General features: G+C 41.3%; 1 protein-coding gene across 1 annotated transcript in view; it reads left to right on the top strand.

Annotated features, from left to right (window-relative positions):
* The first annotated feature begins 4,048 nt into the window (after positions 1-4,048).
* The window catches only part of tamm41 (TAM41 mitochondrial translocator assembly and maintenance homolog), a 347,761-nt gene continuing 331,794 nt past the window's right edge, over positions 4,049-20,015 (top strand). The window contains exon 1 of the mRNA XM_080025638.1: positions 4,049-4,096. The gene's annotated coding sequence lies outside the window, so the exon portion shown is untranslated. The remainder of the gene's footprint in view (positions 4,097-20,015) is intronic.

The following is a 20,015-nucleotide window of genomic DNA, read 5'->3' as shown; positions in this document are numbered from 1 at the left end:
AGGGATGGAAGGGGAGGGGCAGAAGTCACTGTGACTGACTCATTGGTTTAGCTAATGATGCAGTTAGAGTGCTGCACTTTACATCTCCTGATTAGATCCCCTATACTTACATTTGCCTGCAGACACTAGGTTTCCTTCACCCTTATGCACATTTCAATATAGTTTCAGAAAAGATTGATGGAGATGCCAAAATTTTGGGGCGAAAATCCTCAAATTTACAAAAAAGTTTTTACACTTGCATGAGATGCTGTTTGACTTACATGAAAAAGAGTTAATTTGTCGATTAATTAGTGATGTAGCGAACATTGAACTCATGTGACTAATCAGCTGTTTGGTCGTCGTATTGCCCTTGCTGCCGCTGCGTACATCATAATCTGCAAATTGCCTTCGTCTCTGGATACATTGAAAGCCTATGAACTTCACAGATTCATTTATGTATTCCATAGCACTTCTTCTTCGTCTTCCAACGGTAGCATTTCCGGCGGACACCCACTATATATAAAAATGCTTAAAGGTTCAGTAAGCGGAATGGTCAGTTTAGCTAACTTCCTGTCACTGACTGCAGTTAGCAGTCTCCTCCCTCGTCACCACATTAATGCTTCAAGCAGCGAGTTATCTAACATCATCTCAGATAAGTAAGTTTGATAAAAACCATCAAAACAGACATTGGGAAGGATTTTTACCTGCTCCGCCATTGTAGGCGCATAAACATTCACCCACCTGTCGCTCTGCGCGTGCACCGGCAGTGAGACGGGTGCCGGTTTGTAGCGTTCTCTCTTCTTTTTTTTTTAAAGATATTTTTTGGGCATTTTTATGCTTTATTGATAGTGCAGAGAGACAGAGGTGAAACGGGGCAGAGAGGGGAGTGACATGCAGAGAACGACCGCGGGTGGGAATCGAACCCCAGTCTGCTGCTGGGCCCGGCCCGGGAGGGGGACGCCTTACCGACTGAGCTAAAGGCGCCCCAGCGTTCTCTCTTCTGATTGGATATCAGTTTCAGGTTCCCCGAAAAGTTTATTTGCCAATTACATGCAGAGCAGGTGACTGAAAGATCGGCTTTATGAAACGCGCACACTATGTAAGTGATCACTGTATGAATAAAGAGCGATTTAACACTTATATTAACATATATAAATCGCTTACTTCACCTTTTAAGTTGTTGCTCTGTGCTACTGTAGAAACATTGCGGTGCAACATGGCGACGCACCTCACTCCGCTGTAGATATACTGTCTGTAAATGGCTCATTCTTAGAAAATAGGAGAGAATAATTGCATGGCTACTTTAGACTTGTATCTGGAACAGAGAAATGCTGACCTTGCCCCACACTCTTATTTTAGGTTGTATGCACTGCTCATGTAATCTTTCTACATTTATGTTTCTATGTATGGGTGAGAGCAGCTAATCAGTTTTTGCACTTCCTTCATTCAAATAATAGTGTATTCTCTCGACGTGATCAATTTCTGCTTTTTATTGTTTGTCATTATTAGGTCAGATACAATTAACAGAAGTAAGGAAGTAGGTTTGATCTAAAATAAAAAGGAGGATCCTAAACCAAAACAAAGAGTACCTTAGTCAGCATGCTGTGTGGAATAACTACGTCTTTGCTCTCCCAGCTAATGTTAGTACTAACTTTACTTAAAGGCGGAGTCAACAATTCTCGGGAACCCTTGTTCTCAAAATCACTTTTTGTCAAAATCAGTGAATATCTCCTTAAGATTAGCTACCTGTACTGTGTGTGTGCAGAACATATGGTGTTAATACACAGCCTAGAGACTCTCCAAACGTGCATGTTGAGGTCTACTGTGTCCCCTTTGTTTATACCTTTGGTTGGGTACCAGTGTACACAAGATTAATACAACTCTTAATGCTTTACAGAAATACAAATATTGAGAAATATGTATATTGAAAGATTTTATTGAAATTAATCAAGTCCAATAGTTGTTTGATTTTTTTTGTGGGAGGAAACCGGAGCACCCGGAGGAAACCCACGCAGACACGGTGGAACATGCAAAGTCCTGACACATAGAAACCCGTTTGTTTGTTTGTTTGCGTGTCTGTGTGTCAGGTAGGGATGGGTATCGTTTGAGTTTTGACCAATTCCGGTTCCAATTCCGATTCTGACTATCGATTCCGGTTCTTAACCCTTCCGAATTACAATTCCAGTAGGTAAGAAAGGGGTCAAATGTTTATGTAAAAAAAACATTTCATATTCGTTTTTTCCTCTCTCAATTCTTGTTCTTATAGACAGGCAACATAAAAAAAAAATTAACCCACAGTCACAACTCCTCTCAGAGCTTTTGTAAACATAACCAATGGGAAATATTGTTGTCTTTAATCAGGGTCTTTAATAAGTCATATTTTAGTTAATCAGAAGGGGAATCTCTGATATATTCTACCTGATTTATTTTATTTTCTTCTTTCTATTATTCTATAACTATTCACGTAGCCTATATTTACAAATGGAGGCAGCTCTTGCTGAGAGCGATCACGGTGCGTGCTGTCTGCTGGGGGCTGCTACTGGCCATGTGAGAAGCCTACTCCCGATAGCACCAGCAGCGACACAGACGTGGCTGGTGCTGTATATACAGTCTATGGGCCGGTGTAGTTGCGTTGCTATGTGCCGCTGTGCACTGCTTATGTTATGAGCCCGGCAGCCCGCGGCTCTAGTGTGAGGAGGAGGAGGTGGTAGCGCTCGCTACTCGGCTCTCAGGTGCTCGGTTGTAATGTGAACCGCGCAACGTTATACGTGAGATGGTTCTGCAGAGCTTCTTTAACACCGTTATTCCTCAAATGACCAGTAAAAGTAGCCAGATTTATCGCTTGTCGCCTGCTTTGACCAATTAATTCGCTAAAGTGACAGCAATCTTTCTTAATAGGTCCATGACGGCAATGCTGTTGAACATGCTAATCGCTAGCTCTAATCAAAACACAGACATGCCTGCGCAGTGACGTCGCATGACGTAGGCACGTCCTTGTGCGCATGTGCAGGAATCGATAAAAAGAATCGAAATTGTCCTTAATAATTCCTTTGGAATTGAAAGTTTGGAACCGGTTCTAAATTTAGTTCTAATTTTAGTCTGTGAGTGTGTATAATCGCAAACACACACACACACGGGGAGGCGCCGTGCCGTGCTCGGGCTCGAGTAACAGCCACGGACGAGTGATGAAAGATAACCTAAAGATTAGAGTTACCCGGTTGACGTGAATTACGCGCGTAAGTAGCCCGAACTTTATAACACCTGTTCACCCTCATAAATGTGGATATGTAGAAAGCGATAGGCTATATTAATCAGGAAATTAATGAAGGGCGATAATGACGGCCAACACATGAAAGGCGAACGCGTATGTGTGTGTGCCCGCGCGCCTACAAGACGGTGGGCGCACGAGGACAATGACGTCACGGTTAACCGTGTACATGAAAAAAATTCCGTCGTGTACACGGTTAGACATTTTTGTAAACGTTCACACCCCTACTCGGCACTGCCCTATGGTCTTATACAACTAGTGTGATGGTAAGCTGTTACTGTTTGTGTGTGTGTGTGTGTGTGTGTGTGTGTGTGTGTGTGTGTGTGTGTGTGTGTGTGTGTGTGTGTGTGTGTGTGTGTGTGTGTGTGTGTGTGTGTGTGTGTGTGTGTGTGTGTGTGTGTGTGTGTGTGTGTGTGTGTGTGTGTGTGTGTGTGTGTGTGTGTGTGTGTGTGTGTGTGTGTGTGTGTGTGTGTGTTAGGGGTGTGCATGTGTACACGTGTAACCGTTTAGTAAATCATAACCGTTTAGGAAAAATCAATAAACGAAAACCGTTTTTAATTTATTTTTTCAAATTTGTTTTTTAAAAAGTTTTTAAATATGTTCTGGAGACATGCATTTATTGATTTTACATCACCAATAAACTAATTGGTGAGGATAAAAGCTAGTATGCCTAATCTGTCTGTCCCTCGGTGTGTGTGTGTCTGAGCGTGTGAATCGGCGCGCGCGCGCGCACACAATCATGCACACACACACGGGGAGTCGCCGTGCTCTGGCTCAAGTCACAGCCACGGACGAGTGATGAAAGATAACCTAAAGATTAAAGTTACCCGGTTGACTCGAACTACGCGCGTAAGTAGCCCGAACTTTATAACACCTGTTCAACCTGCATAAACGTGGACATGTAGAAAGCGATAGGCTATATTAATCAGGAAATTAATGAAGCGCGATAATGACGGCATGCCACTATCTATGCGGCGAACACATGACAGGCGAACGTGTGTGTGTGTTTGTGTGTGTGTACCATGGACCTATTAAAAGAGGTGTGTAAATGAGCGTAGTTCATGTCAACTGTGTGTTTACAGGCAAACGAACGGATATGTGTGTGTGCGCGCGCGCCTACAAGACGGCAGGCGCACGAGGACAATGACGTCACGGTTAACCGTGTACACGAAAAAAATTCTGTCGTGTACACGGTTAGGCATTTTTGTAAACGTTCACACCCCTAGTGTGTGTGTGTGTGTGTGTGTGTTAGGGATGGCCATTTACAATTTTTTCTTTAACCGGTTAACCACCAGAATTAACGGTTATTAACCGGTTAACCTTTAAGATTTAATGTAGCCTAAAATAGTGAAATACATGAAGCATTATAGCAGGGCTCCCGACTTTTTTTTGTTCCAAGGACCGGCATATTAATTTAAAAACAATTCAGGGACCAGTAACCAATTTAAATGCCTACATGTTGACATTCACACGGCACCTTGTCTGTTGTGAGAAGAGGTGTAGTATGCGAATGTAGGAGCAGAAAGTGAAATAAGTGACTGAAAAGGCCGGGACATTTACACACACACACACACACAGACTTAGGGGATAGCCTACCGAAACCCGGTGCTAAGTAGTGCTGAGCACGGGGCAACATTTTGAAAGACCGTAATATTGATAAGCTCCGATGTTATCAGTACTGCATAACGATACTTAACGCTTTTGTTGACGGATTTTCGCTGTTGATCCTGGCACACAATCATGGCAGACCTGTGTCTGTGCAGGGGCACTCACTGCCTGTCTGTCACTCCCTCACACACTCACTGAGACGGTGATAGATGCAGGACAGCATCCACCTCAAGAAGGCTAATGCTAGCGCTATGTTAAGCTAGCGGGAGCCCACGCTGTTAATTAAATTATACAAACATATGACATAGGAGTGTTGTGACCATAAGTTGTGACTGGGAGCGTACCATGGACCTATTATAAAGTTGAGCGTAGCCTACACTACTCGTTTCATTCTCTACCGACAGTTGGCATTCTTACATCCGGTTTAGCGATATCAAAATAAGAGTCCGGATTTCAGAGAAATTAAGATATATATATTTTTTTAACCATTTAACCTTTAGTATTAACCGGTTAAAGATCTTCTTAACGGTTAACGGTTAACCAGTTAACCATGGACATCCCTAGTGTGTGTGTGTGTGTGTGTGTGTGTGTGTGTGTGTGTGTGTGTGTGTGTGTGTGTGTGTGTGTGTGTGTGTGTGTGTGTGTGTGTGTGTGTGTGTGTGTGTGTGTGTGTGTGTGTGTGTGTGTGTGTGTGTGTGTGTGTGTGTGTGTGTGTGTGTGTGTGTGTGTGTGTGTGTGTGTGTGTGTGTGTGGGGTTAAGCTTTGTCACTGTTTGCGACTTTATGTCTCTCACGCCTGCTGCTTGTATGTGCGGCGGTCTCTAGGTGTGAGCCATTTTTTAAAACGCCTCCAAAGAGAAGGCTTTTTCAGGGGCTGTCCATGCTCTTGTGAGGGCTCTTGGGCCTTTGGTGTGGTGCCGGGTTCTTGTAGAAGCTTTTCAGCCATTGGTGGATCCTGGATGACATCTTGAAGTGTTCTTTGGGGCACTTGAATGAGCAAATGTACGTCCTTCGATGACTCTTGGACCTTCTCTGTCTGCTCCTGTACCTCCTTCTTTGGAGCATCGGAGTCCATGCTGCCAATGTCTTTTTCATTTTCCGTTTGGGGCGCTTGTGTTTGAACCTTGGCGTCCTGAACTGGCTCTTCGGCCAATGTTGGTGGCTGCTTGTGGGCGGCTTCTGTGAGCTTTTCTGCCTGTTGAAGTGGTTGTTCGGTTTCAAGTGGCATCATTTTAGCCTCTAGATTTTCAGCCTCTTGAAGTGGTTGTGTGCGCTCCTTAACTTGTTTTGTTGCTTGCTCGGCTTCCACTGGCGACATTTTGGTCATTCGGTTATCAGCCTCTTGAAGGTTTTTTTTGGCCTCTTCTGTTGGCTTGTGGAACTCTTTTAGAGCTTGCTGGACATCTTGTTTGGGCCATTCTGCCTCATTCTGTGGCACCTCTGAGACCTCCCCTTGTGGTGGAATTTTCAGGGCTTCTTTTGCTTGTTGCTGACATGCCTTCTGAAGTTGTTCTTGCACCTCCTCTGTAACATCTGCGACTGTGAAAACAACTCGAGCAGCGTTTTCTGTCACAATCTCGGCGGCTTTTGCGTCAAGCTCAGCCATTTCCCTCTCCATCTTTTCCACTTTCCCCTCCAATTGCTCAATCTTTTTACTGTCTTCCCGATGCTGACGTATTACACGTTTGAAAACACTCTGCTGGTAGACCGTCATAGCTTCTATCTGCTGAACGAGGGCTTTCTTTTCCCCTCTCAGTTTGATATTCTCGGTCTCTACCTCCGTCAGCCCCTGCCTAACTTGTTCCAGCTCTGTTCCAAAAGTTGAAAAGACGTTATTAAGCTGTTTCTCCAGCTTTATTCCCATCTTGTGCTCCTCTGTCAACCTTCTCAACACCACTTGAAGCTTAGACTTCTCTTCAGAGCTCTCCTCTTGAGCTGAAACCCGTGCTCTAATTTCCTCTTCCAGTCTGGAATTTGCTGTCTGTAGGCTTTTAGTAAGGTCAAAGTTTCTTCTTGATTCTTCAACTTCACACTCACACTGCCTAACTTGCTCCAGCTCTCTGTTGTGGCAAATTCCGGGCGCTACATCTTGAGGCACAATGGAAGAAGTTAAAAGGACTTTTTTAAGCTCTTTCTCCAGCTTTATTCTTATTGTGTGCTCCTCTTTTAACCTTCTTAACACCACTTGAAGCTTAGACTTCTCTACAGTTGAGGCCTCATCACTGAGCTCCACACAGACACCAGCATCCCTCTCTTTACGGGCATCTTCATTAAAGACATCCTCCAGGTGTTTTTGTGTGTCCCCTGGTTGCCCTACCTCTTGAATAGGAGTACTGAGTCTGACTTCAGGCTGGGTTGTTGGGTGAGCCTGGTCTACTTGAGTCCTTTTGGTCCTCTTTGATCTTCTTGTAGTGAAGCGAGTACTGCTGGTACCTTCTTTCATCAAGCCTATGTTGAAAAGCTTCTCCCTATTGTCCTTGGGAGGTCCCATCTCCATATCCACCATTTGTGCACAGCTCATGGCATCTGATTGGTAACTTTCCCCAGTTGATCTATTGCATTCTGCCATTGCTGTTTCTTGATTTAAAAAAATCAGTTTATGGCTATTTGTAGGGTTGTATAAGTAAGTTTTTTTTTTAACTTATCCTTCTCTTCTGGTTCTTTGATATTCCGTAATTCGATGCTTTATCTGTTTTTGTTTTTTCTCTAAGTGTTTTTTCTTTTCCTTTTTAAAATAATGTTGATTATTCAAGATCAATCAAATTAAGTGTTACAGTATCTCTGGAACAATGTGCTGGTTCTGAAGTGTCTGAGTCCTTGGTAAACTTACCATTCAACATTCCTTTGATGCCTTTGATGTATGTCATGTATTTGTGACATCATGTGTGACATCATTCTACTTCCCAACGTTCCATTCCGTTTTTTTTTTTTTTTTAATTTTTGTCAAAATTTGTTATTTTTAGAATATGGTAATAGAATGATTGACAATCTGTTAACAAATGTGGAAAACAATGGCCGCCCCACCACATTTACACATGGACTAATTATGAGAAGGAAGGTGGATTAAAACATGGCGCCCATTCATTTCTATATATGAAGCTCATTGGCACAGGGCAACTTCATGGATAGAATTCCGATTTTTTTTTTCTTCATCAAGGGGCCCCAGGGGCATGTGAGACTATATTGTTGGATCAACTTGCAAACCTTTTATGAACCAATTTGCTTTTTGATTGCTAACATAGCCAAGTCATTACATCCCTGTATTGTTGTCAATTTTCCTCAAGTTCCTCAAATCATTCGTACTGAGTCACTGGAAATCCCCCACATATTGTCTTTTGAAGCTACGGCCAAGATTGGGTTCTTTCAAATCAAATATGGTTTCATTTATTGCCCAATATCACAAACCAAGGTCAAGGTCAGGTTTATTTATATGGTACATTTAATTTGACCAAGATAGGCCTACTAAAAAAAACAGTACACATTGAAATACACCAATACAAATACAAAATAAAATATAAAGTGGGCCATATGCAAAAACAACATAACAATAAATTACATAATATAGCAAATTAACCATTTGCTTCAATGGGCTACACACTCGGTACACTATAAAATATGACACCCTCTGACATTCGACCATTTATTTTCCTGACGATTGCTTACTTTAATGATATTCATTTAACGTCACCTGCTTTATACTTGTCTTGAGTAGCTCAATGATTTCCCCTTCCATGTCTTTAGACTATGATATATATATATATGATTAGGCATTATGCATAGACTCAAAAACTATCAGTAGCATTGCAAAATATACACCCACTTCTGTCATGATATCAGTCAATACTCAACGGTTATCCACCAGGACATCGTGTTGATAGAAGATGTTGTACAAGAGGTTACAGACTAATTCCTATGAGCCTGTAATTTTGTTTACTTAATGCCTGTCACTTGCCTTGTTCTGTTTGTGGTAATCCCTGCGGAGACTGTAGAACTAAAAGCCTTAGCCTAATGGCCTTCTCCTCGGCAATACCCAAAGGACCTCAGAGCCAACTCAATATGGGGCTGAAAGAAACTGCATTTAAACTGTTTTGTTATGTGTAATGTGGATGTAGTGAGAGTAATTTGCCAGCCAGTGCCGTTCTGTGAATATGTGTATCTTTACATCTATTCTACAACAAGCACCGTAACACGTACAGTCCCCTCCATAAGTATCGGAACAGTGAGGCCAATTCCCTTATTTTTGCTGTAGACTGGAAACATTTGGGTTTGACACCAAAAGATGAATATGAGACAATAGCTCAACATTTCAGCTTTCATTTCCAGGTATTCACATCTGGATCCAATACACAACTGAGAAGATATCATTATTTGTAAAGGAACACCACATTTTTAGGCAAGCAGAAGTATTGGAACAGATAGACTTTAAATAAATTAAAGTGAATAAAACGTACTATTTTGTCGCAAATCCTTTGCTTGCAATAACCGCATCAAGCCTGTGACCCATTGACATCACCAAACTTTTGCATTCTTCTTTTGTGATGCTTTTACAGGCTTTCACCGCAGCCTCATTCAGTTGCTGTTTGTGTTAGGGGGTTACTCTCTTAAGTCTCCTCTTTGGCAGGTAAAATGCATGCTCTATAGGGTTTAAGTCTGGAGATTGACTTGGCCAGTCTATAACCTTCCACTTCTTGCCCCTGATTAACTCCTTTGTTGTGTTTTTGGGTCATTATCTTGCTGCATGATGGAGGATCTTCCAATCAGTTTGGTTGCATATTTCCTTAAATTGTCAGACAAAATGTTTCTGTAAACTTCTGAGTTCATTTTGCTGTTGCCATCATGTGTTACATCATCAATGAAGAATAATGAGCCCGTCCCAGAAGAAGCCATGCAAGCCCAAGCCATGACATTGCCTCCACCGTGTCTCACAGATGAGCTTGTATGCTTGGGGTCATGAGTAGATCCTTTCTTTCTCCAAACTTTAGCCTTTCCATCACTTTGGTAAACAACCGCACAGTAACACATGACGGCAACAGCAAAATGAGCTTAGACGTCTACAGAAACATTCGGTCTGCCAATTTAAAGAAAGATGCAACCAAACTGATTGGAAGATGCTCCATCATGCAGCAAGATAATGATCCAAAAAAACTGCAAAAACAACAAAGGAGTTCATCAGTGGCAAGAAATGAAAGGTTTTAGACTGGCCAAGTCAATCTCCAGACTTAAACGCTATAGAGCATGCATTTTACCTGCTAAAGAGGAGACCGAAGGGAGTAACCCCCCAAAACGAACAGCAACTGAAGGAGGCTGCGGTGAAAGCCTGGAAAAGCACCACAAAAGAAGAATGCAAACGTTTTGTGATGTCAATGGGTCACAGACTTGATGCAGTTATTGCAAGCAAAGTATTTACGACAAAATATTACGGTTTATTCACTTTAATTTATTTAAAGTCTATCTGTTCCAATACTTTTGCTTGCCTAAAAATGTTGTGTTCCTTTTCAAAAAATTATATCTTCTCAGTTCTGTATCAGATCCAGATGTGAATACCTGGAAATGAAAGCTGAAATGTTGAGCTATTGTCACATATTCATCTTTTGGTGTCAAACCCAAATGTTTCCAGTCTACAGCAAAAATAAAGGAATTGGCCTCACTGTTCCGATACTTATGGAGGGGACTGTATTTGTGAGTTTTAGACAGATACAGTTAACATTGAACTTGTTCAGTTAAAACAAGAATGTGTTTTCACTTGAGGTAGCAGTGTCTTACATGGAAGCATGTAGAAAATGCAATAGATGTTACATAAACATTATCGTCTTCTATATTTGAACCTCCTACAAGAAACTTTGAAATGCTTATGAAAGGGTCTCATTTTTCCTCATTTATAACCTGTAACAGCAAACCAGAACATCAGCGAAAAGAACGCTAGTACAGACCGTAACATTCTGTACTAAATCACAGTTGACTTTGCTTCATCATTGTCATATTACTATTAATAATCTTAAATCACACATAAAAAACATTATTGTGAAAGACGGGTTCAACTTCTGGGACCAGGGACCACAATAGACAGGCAATACCAAGCTTGGCCGCTAAGCCTATGGTTTGCGTATGATTCTGGTGCTTATTCTGGTTTGGGCCTGGGACATGAAGCCTAGTGGGCTATTAACAAAGTATCTGATGTTTTGGGAGTGTTTGTGCCTAGTAGAAGCGCTCATGGTCTTGTGTATTTCTCTCTGAGTTGGCCCAGGCACCTAGAATCATCTTATCCATTTAATAAAACGCTCTAAATGAAATGCATTAGGTGTATCTCTATGCTGTGCCTCATCAGGCTGTCTGGCAGACTCTACACTATGCACGGTGTCATGACAGGAGAGCTGTGGAGTCTGGAGGCTGGAAGCAGAAGTCTGAGATGCCGTGACTTGAGCGTTGAGCTTGGAGAGAAAGTTTCAGGGACAGTGGTGCGCAGCAGTGAAGCTGTAGCTGTTCCTCCAGGCTCTGTGCTACACACACACACACACACACACACACACACAATATACAGACAAACAATTGGGACTAATCCATTAATAAAAAGCTATGGGAAACTAAACTAAAAAGATGTAGATAATAGCTAAGTATCATTTTTGAAAGTTGGAGTTAGGGCTTGGCGATGTGAAGTTCATGACGATAAAAAATTTTCATAACAAAACATTTTTTTCAAGTTTACTGTTTCAAGTCAATCCACTCTTTCTTTATTATGGTCTGTTTGATAAAGGTTGTTAAAGCATGTTGAAGACGTGACATTTCCATCCCTGCTTTTAGCACAGTGGTTTCACTATAGCTCATTGATTTGTGCTAGCATTCCGTACAAATAGTATCAGCAAAGTGGGGTCACTTTCACTCCTGCTTGAGATACTAATTAGTTATGGGGAAATCAGACTTGAACATCCCCTTTTTTAAAACTACCAGTGGCAGTGCACGTTTGGGATTTTTGCCTTGGATTTTGATGTGTTCTTTTTGGCTGTAGCACCACCACAAAATCGTACGTTTTAGACACTTCAAGCACCGGCACTACAGTATATAACAGCAAGTATAGGGTTTGTGTTGTTTTTCATGCTACAGAACCGCTGATACAAACAAATTCACACTCAGCAGCACTGCAGTCCCTTTGGTCTCTGGAGCAATGCACTCGCCAATTGTTGGACACACACACACACACACACACACACACACACACACACACACACACACACACACACACACACACACACACACACACACACACACACATGTTTTCCTTTTGTATTTATATATTGAAGAGAGGGAAATAGGCAGTTTATGCATACATTGATGAATTGGATTTGCTGTACCGGTACAATAGAACATCTTATGTAACAAGTTATTGATTTTTTTGTAGAAAAGCCGTTCGTCAGCGTTTGAATAAAGCTTTGTCATGTAATGTAGCAGTTGTCACCGCTTCTCTCTAAATTGAGCTGTTTAAGCTGCATTCACTTTCCCTATGTGGCCAAATTATCTTTGAACCAATTTCAACTGCAACCACAAATCTCTACTGTCTAAAAAAGGCGTATCTTGTCATTGAATTCAAAATGAACACACACGCACACACATGCTTATCTCTTATCGCTTTTCTCTGGCCCATCTGTCTCTTTCACCATTTACAGCTCAATCAGATTCACTGAATGCATGCTTTCCCCAATGCTGACAGTGCAGAGATGCAGGTGTGTGTCTGTGTGTGTGTAGGAGAGAGGGAGGGAGGGGCATTTCCTTTAATGCATCATGCTCACTGACTCTCCAAGCTCACACATTCATTCTGTCTCCTCTCTCCCCCTCTCTCTCATTCTCTCTTTCTTTCTCCCTGTTCTCTGTGCACGTTCAGTCTGTCTCTGTGTGACTTTTTTTCTTGTCATTCTCATGTCCGACACACACTCACACACACTCATCTCACTCACACAGATAGTCTCGGTCACACGCAGGATCTCACATTCACCACCAGTCTAGTGTCATTCCGTTCCTCTACTCCGTTTTTGGATTTTGGGCTGTTGCTGCGCTCCTCCATCAAAGCAATCGTTTTTTTATTCTGGTGGTTCTGCTCACTGCGTCAGGAATCGACAGCAGACTGAGGTGGGTGTTTTTTTTTAAGAGCATCATCGCTAGGTCTAAGGGGGTATACTGTATGTCTTTGGCATCTCTCTCTCTCTCTCTCTCTCTCACACACCACTCTCTCTTTCTACCTCTCGTCACATTCCTCTGTCAGTGAGAGTGCGGGGATGACCGTGCTTGTCTACTCATAACCAAATGCCACACTTATATGCATGCAGCAGTAGGATTTAACATGTTGTGCTAGCGCGTTGTAGCATTCTGTATATCTACTGTCTCAGATCTGTCAGTACGGTTGAGCAGCTGCTGTTGCCGCTGCTGCTGCTGCATTGGAAACTGCCTTTGCATACCTTATTATGCTGGCGTGTATATTGCGCTCTCTCTCTCTCCCTCACTATCTCCATCCCTCTCTCTGTCACACACACTCTCTCTCTCTCTCTCTCAATACAATTCAATGGGGGCTTGATTGGCATGGAAAAAACAGTTAAGTTAACATTGCCAAAGCTACTGAGCTAAGATGAAAACAAATCCTAATGAAAAATGTGTATAGGCGGACAATTTAATATTTGTATATGTACATACGCTAAACTTAGACTTAGAGCATTTTTCAATGGATTTGTGTGTGTGTGTTTCTTCTTCTTCTGTCTCCCCTCCATTACTCTCCTCTATCTGAATGTCCGTCATGTTTTATTCATGCTCTTTTCCCCCCCTTTGAATTCTTGCCGTACTGTAGGATTTATGAAGAACCACCTTAAAATAGCCGGGGCTGAAAGACTTGTGCAGGAATAAACATGCACACTCACACGGGGAGCCATGGACTCTTTTTCACCTTACCTGGCCCACCGCTGCGGTTCCATCTGTTGCAGTCGCCACAGCCTAGCGACACCCTGAAGCCAACCATGCTTTAGCTGTCCTCTAAGTGTTGTGCGTTGTTGCTGAAAGGTTATGACAGTCATCTGTGCCCAGCCGCATGTGTCACTGTGTCATTCAAACGTGTGTTTATTGTGTGTGGGTGTTGTTCATACTGTTGTGGGCCTGTGTGTGTGTGTGTGTCCAAATACTTTTGTGAGAACCACTTTGAGTTTTAGACCTTGAGTGAGGACATTTTTGGAAAGTGGTGAGGTCATTTTGTCTGGTTCTTCTTAGCCACTTTGGAACAAGCCTGTGTGAGGGTTAAGACTACACTTTTAAGGTTCAGGTATGACTTATGTTAAGGTTATTGTTAGGCATTTAATTTTGATGGTTAGGGTAAAGGGCTAGGGAATGCCATCATGTCAATAAATGTCCTCACAAGTATAGACGTACAAACGCGTGTGTGTGTCTGTCTGTGTGTGTCATTGTGGTTGTGCGTCCACTCTTGTGTAGTGTATGTGTGTGCTTGGGCTCTGGTCCAAGAGGAAAGCACAGGAGAAGCTGCTGCAGGGCTTCAGTTTGGTGCAGTAAGCTGTTGAATGTAACGAGCAGAAGAGAAAAAAAAAGCAGATTCATGTTGGTGTGTCCTTTCACTGCGCTGGAACATCGATATAGCACGAACTGCATGGCTTTTTCTGAAATGTCTGCAATTCGTTTGTCCTTGGGGGTAGCCAGACACCTAACAAAGTCAGATTGCTATTGCTTGTATAAATACATATCACTGATATATTTTCAACACATACATATATGTTTATGGAGAGACGGGTGCAACGGGGACAAAGCTATTGAGGTTTCTTATTATTCTGTGTTTGTTTTCTTGTATTTTAGGGAAAGCCTCCGACAAAGGCCTGTCAGAGAACACTAACAATACTTCAACCAAATGTCTTGTGAAATCCTCCTGTTAACAGCAAAGGCAGACTCATCTATAATTTGCAGAATGGTTTATGTGCTGTCGTGCTTACTTGTTATTCTAAAAACAAAGAAGGCACTTTCACTTGTATGACGTTGCAAACAGCTGACCCGTTGTTTCAGTAGTTCGACTACAATCAATTCCTGTGATGTGTGTGTGCTTCTTTGAAACAAAAAACTTCAGCAAATTAATTTGCAACCAAGACTGCTGCTGTAGTTTGTAGAAGGGAACAATGTTTTTTTTTAGGACCAGATTACAGTTTATACAGCTTGGTGTCTGCTGGTTGCTCCAGTGGCTGTGTTTCATAAACTGTGTGCAGTAATCATTCTGCAGTGGAGGTTTTAGTGGCTTGTCTAGCTTCATTAGCCCAGTTTTGGTGCTCCCAAGGGGGCATATCGGATATCGCTCACCCAAAAACACACAGAATATGCACTTATACTGAGTGAAAGTACCACACATTTGTTCATCAGGTGTGTTATCCTCATCCTTTGTTCTTCTTTTTTTTAATGGGCAAAATGTTTGTACAAGAGCTGCTGCTCTATTTTTGCAACCATCTTGATCGTGACTATTTTGACTTGATACTGAGATCACGATTATTTAACACAATAATTATATTGACTTTGGAAACCTCATGCATTTAGTAACTTCATTTGGATTGGATTAGAAAAAGCTGTTTTTAGTAACAGTGGATTTCCATGAATTTAAATATAGTTCTGTAAATAAAAACCTAACCTGGGCCTGACGTTATAAACAATATCATGTAAAAGTTGATCCATCTTATTTTCATAATTAATCAATTAACTGCAAAGCCCTAGTTTGTATATCAAATTCAGGATTTGAAAGAGTGCAGTTTTTAATTGTACCAGTTGCGATTCAATTAGCAATATTACAAGTCCTCATAACACATTTTCTCAATGAGGTTCCTTTTCAAAACACAACACTGTTTAGTTAACAGTTTTAGTTTTTTGACACTAGATTTTGATTTGTGCTCTTTTGTACGATATTAACTCACTAGTTTTGAAGTTGGTGGAAAAAGAGGTAGTCGAGTTCATAAATTGGACACTTGGCAGATAGTAAACAAAAAGTAGTCCATATCAAATATCATGGTTTTAAGCTTATTACTTTGAATGTTTCAAAATATGTTGGGTGGAACGTTTTAAATGGATAGAGTCAGACCCACTATGACGAAGACAATCTGGGGAAATCCTTAAATCTCAAGTTAGTCATAGTGATAGCAGCTATGACTGTCATTAACGGTCTTGTTCTTACCGCTGTATAGTTCCAGTTGTGGTGGCTCACCTTTCTGTACAGAGAAAAAAAATGTCCTTTCTCTACCTTGTCAGTTGGTCATTCTCATGATATGTGAGGTTCCATCAGAGGAGACTGAAGTCATTTTTCAATTCTAAGTACACCATGTTTGAACTAATGTACTTGGGAAGTTCAACACAGGCCAGGGTGACCAAACTTTAGAGGACAGGGAGACGCAGTATACGATCCTTTTGCATTCGGGACAGCAGAGGCGCAACTAGCTGATTGATTACAAACAACACAACAACTGCACCTCAGTGTGTAGGGAAAAACAAATTAAACGTCCACTTGCATTATAGTACACACACAAAAATAAATCATACACCATTCGATACTGACACTGCCTCTATTCATTTGCATATTCATTCAATCGTGTTGATACCTGTGTTTGTGTGGTGATGATTTGTGACAGTATACGGTTTGACAAAGACTAATCCATGTACATCATGATACACGGCAACACTGGACAGGCCATGATGTGAATTATGACAACAATATTGCAGGTGTGAATGATCATTTGAGCGCTGACTGTTACGGTTGACGGTGTGTGTATGTGACTTATGAGACATTGTGCTCTCTTAGTGATGGCTGAGTTATTGGGGTCATGTCTGTATTTTTCCACAAATACTTGAGATTGATTGAGAATGCCTCTCAGCCAGAAGCCTGTTTGCTGTGGGGATTTTTCATTGCTGATTCTTGACCGCTACACGAGTAAAGCTATGGCCCTGTATTCTCAATTTAGAATACCATCATCACTGACTTGCACCTTAAATGTGTTAATTGTTTATTTTAGGCTAACATGATGCACCTGAGGCAAACTCACTTTGTTCTAGTTAACTGTAATGTGTGCAAATTAGTGTGTGTGTGTGTGTGTGTGTATGTGCGTGCGCGCACGCACGCACGCGTGTGCACACTGCGTGTTCTAGTCTTTGGGGACATAGTGGAAGTGTTAAGATAGCGCATGCTGTAGGTGGTGTCACTCCCATTCATTTTCAGGTTCACTCATCCTTAGCAGACTGCAGGACTTTCCAATTGGACACGTCCCATGTTAGCTTGTCCAGCTAGCTAGTGACTAAAACAGACTTTAAATGGGTTAACAAAATGGGTTAAGAGGAAGGCTGTTAAATCTGCTCACAAAGATAATGATGACGTGAGTGGGCACACATCTTAAAGCCCCTGTAAACCCAAATCCTTCTAACTATATAATTTGAGGAGTTAGATGCATGATAGTAAGCATCTGAAAAGAGTTATTATTTATAAATCCCAATTAAAGATATTGTCATTTACAGTTTAAAATTCGGTTAAGATGAGGCAGGCTATGCTCTCTGCGGTTCTTATTACACAATGAGTTTTTTTTAACGAAACAAGGCAGTTTTGAAAATTCTATAAAAACAATGAATGTTGCCATACCGTTTGATTTACGGCCAGTCCTGTCAAAACCTTTTATATACTATCTATGGTCAAAACGGTCTAGACAGTAAATAGGCTGTTTTTTAAACTACATTTTATAATATTTATCAACATTTATTTTAATTCAGATTTTTGTAAAAGCTTATAGAGGTGACCAACTTTGATATCATATATTGATTTTTTACTATTTTAGACCAGGTTTTCGGAGGCTTTAATGAATAACATTATCAAAGCTGCATTGTGTTAATATAAACACATCTTGAAGACAGGTTGGAGGCTTTGCACTGTGTGTGTCTCTGCTGCAGTGAGAGCAGAGAACTCGCTGACCTGGCACACAGCAAGTGGGAGAGGGTGAGAATTGATGAAAAGAAAAATGCGGAAAGAACACAAGTAGGGGAGACAAGCCTGTCAATATGCTTATTTACCACTGTATGTGTTGTTGAATGCATCCATTAGACGCTTGTCTTCAACAGCAGGTTGAATTACGTTCTTTCTTTTCTTTTCAAGGCAAAAATAACCAGTATAGGGCTGGGTGATAATTTCCTAATATTAACTGTTTCTTTAGATAAACAGTATACTGTGACAAAAACCTAGTTTTGGAATCTTTCATTGTACCAGTCAAACAGTCATTTGGTAAATGACATATTATGTGGGAGTTTAAAGGAAGAGTTATATCCCTTTTTCGTTCAGAACTTGAAATTAACACTTCCTCCCTTCCTTTCTGAATGACTGTTGGTGTGGACAGCAGGTTTGACATCTGTGCCCCCTATGTTACCTCTCTAGCCCCTATACCTCTCTAGCCCCTATCTCACTGGGCTGCGACTGTTTGCGACAAGTTGGAGACTTCATTCGCAAACGAGTCTCTAAACTGTCTCCAAACGTTCGCGGAGGTCTCAATTTCCTCGCATGAGTCGCAGAGCCGCGCAGTCCTGTCGCATGAATTTTGAACATGTTCAAAAAAAGTGTGCAACAAATCTGTCTCAAAACAGTCTCAGAGTGGTCGCAGGTGTCTCCAACGCGTTGCAAACCCTTCTGAATTTAGTTTCCGCGAGTCAGAAAGTGCGAGCAATGTGAGACAACTTTGCGAGGGGTTGGCGATTTATGAAACTAAATTGCGACTGATTTGAGACAAAAATGAGACGGTCGTGCGACGCTCGCGAGACATAAATGCGACCTCCTGGCAAGTGTTGGGCAGGACATTCGCAAACGTGTCGTGAGGAACCAACTCGGTGAGACTGCAAGTGAAAATTGTCGCTAATTTGCATATTTGGTCGCAATTTTGTGTCTCCAACTTGTCGCACACTGTCGCAGCCCAGTGAGATAGGGGCTATGCTGGCCTTGCTTTGAGACAAGATTGTGATCTGAAAACTGTTCCCTTTCAAATTCGGACTTTGTGATGTTTGTGAGAGCTGGACTATTTTTCATATCTTACCATGGTAAAATGCTTATTAGCTTTAGTATTTTGGTATGCTCTTACTTTATATTCATACAGATAGTCTTTGTCAATGATCCTGTCGCCATTTTCCCTCTGTCATAAGAAATGCTAAACACTGTTGAACTGCAGATTCAAAACTTTACGCAAGACATTTTGTTTAACGGAATTGCAATACAACCCCGTCACTGGGTTCACCACATAGCCCAAGCTAAAAATTGCTGCGCTACCCTCTTAAAGTGTTTAAAAATGCATAAGAACCACTATTCGGAATGTTATTTTGAAAATTAGAGTGGAGCAGGAATTTCATATGAATAAATTATTAAATATATAAGAAATTGCTGAAGGAAATGTTCCATTTCTTGGTAACAATTGTCCGCTTGAACAATGCTTTGTATAATTGTGCCTTGTGTAATGATGTGGTGACACTGTCTGCATTTACATTAGGTTCTTATATTACCTGTAATTGATTTAAGTTCAAGTTCACCAATAGAACACAACAAACTTAAATGTGTAGATCATGGAGGGAATCTTGTTTTTTTTCTAACAAAGACATAATGCAATAATTCTGACTAGAGAGAGTAATTGGGAGAGAGAGGTATGAAGGGAGTAATTGTGAAATACTGCATAAAATAATATACATAATTTATTCAGTGAAAGTGACATGGCAGAAGGTGGAGTGATGTGTAGAGGGGAGTGTTACCTAAAACAGGTTGAGAAACAGATGGACAGCACTGTAGGAGGGAGAGACACTGTCCACAGAAACCAAGATAGAGATATTGAGATGAGTGGAGATGAAAAGAGTTGTCACTTAGGGCTCGTGGTGATTTGACCTCAAATCACCATTATTTTTAGTTCTAGGTTTGTACTGATTTCCTCAACTATCAAAGCCGGGATATTCAGTCAGAGTATTGAAAAAACTAATGTGTGTTTGTTGTGTAGGAGGAGAAATAAAAACAGACAAGGTTTAGTAACCTACAGGTACATTTCGGACCTTTTTATTTATACTAGTATGTAAGAAGACAAGAGCAATTTGTTCAAATTGACCCGTGCTTGTTTTTGCCTGCTGTGTCTTGCCTTCATCCACATATAGAA

The sequence above is a fragment of the Ammodytes marinus genome (assembly GCF_949987685.1).
Source record: "Ammodytes marinus genome assembly, chromosome: 4".
Classification (NCBI taxonomy): Eukaryota; Metazoa; Chordata; class Actinopteri; order Uranoscopiformes; family Ammodytidae; genus Ammodytes; species Ammodytes marinus.
The sequence above is the reverse complement of the archived record's forward strand: the minus strand, read 5'-3'. Positions and strand labels throughout refer to the sequence as shown.